Source organism: Halyomorpha halys, unplaced genomic scaffold, assembly GCF_000696795.3.
Source record: "Halyomorpha halys isolate HHAL.00 unplaced genomic scaffold, Hhal_1.1 Scaffold274.1, whole genome shotgun sequence".
Lineage (NCBI taxonomy): Eukaryota > Metazoa > Arthropoda > Insecta > Hemiptera > Pentatomidae > Halyomorpha > Halyomorpha halys.
Genome location: NW_027104649.1, coordinates 193,579 through 194,788, shown reverse-complemented (window position 1 = coordinate 194,788; position 1,210 = coordinate 193,579). Strand labels below are relative to the sequence as shown.

Sequence of the window (1,210 nt, the reverse complement as noted above, 5' to 3'; positions counted from 1 at the left end):
TTAAAAAATGCTATACCTGCAATTTTATATCAAGGCTTACAACACTGCATAATTATTTATAAATGAATTGAAATTAAAATGTATCGTGCACTATCTAAGAAATATTTATTCATCAAATACCATACCTTACAAAACTAAGAATGATTTATAAATATATTATAAGATTAATGTTGTATATTAAATAGTCATAGTGGGGCAGACCTGTAAATCTTGTACCATCTTTCAAAATAAAAATGTCCTGTTGAGTGGCTTTGGCAAAGTGACTTTACTTTTCTTCACTTCATAATTAAAAAAAAAAAACTGTGCATCTTCTTAGCTTATCATGAATGCAAGGTGTAAGCAATATAACATAAAAATTTGCTGAAAACATAACTCGAAAAGAAACACCGTATCATTGTACCATGGGTCGGACCAACAACAATCACAAAAGGTAATACCATATAATTGTACCATGGGTCGGACCAACCACCAATCTCAAAAGGTAATACCAAATCATTGTACCATGGGTCAGACCAACAACAATCACAAAAGGTAATACCATATCATTGTACCATGGGTCGGACCAACAACCAATTATAAAAGGTAATACTATTTCATTGTACCATGGTTCGGACCAACAACCAATTTCAAAAGGTAATACCATATAATTGTACCCTGGATCGGACCTACAACCAATTATAAAAGGTAATACCACATCATTGTACAAAGCGTTGGACCAACAACCAATTATAAAAGGTAATAATAGAATAATTGTACCATGGATTGGACCAACAACAAATTATAAAAGGTAATACTATATCATTGTACCATAGTTCGGACCAACAACCAATTCCAAAAGGTAATATCATATCATTGTACCATGGGTCTGACCAACAACTAACATCAAAAAGTAATACCATATCATTGTACCATGGATCGGACCGATAACCAATCGCAAAAGGTAATACCATATCATTGCATCATGGTTCGGACCAAGAACCAATTCCAAAAGGTAATATCATATCATTGTACCATGGGTCGGACCAACAACTAATATCAAAATGTAATACCATATCATTGTACTCTGGAGCGGACCTACAACCAATTATAAAAGGTAATATCATATCATTGTACACTAGATCGGACCAACAACCAATTATAAAAGGTAATACTATATCATTATACCATGGTTCGGACCAACAACTAATTCCTAAAGGTAATATCATATTAT

General features: G+C 32.8%; 1 protein-coding gene across 1 annotated transcript in view; it reads left to right on the top strand.

The window, feature by feature from the left end:
• Positions 1-240, top strand: part of LOC106680660 (uncharacterized) — a gene marked incomplete in the record, with an annotated part of 16,556 nt that extends 16,316 nt beyond the window's left edge. Inside the window, 1 exon segment of the mRNA XM_067045891.1 lies at positions 1-240.
• Positions 241-1,210: the final 970 nt, after the last annotated feature.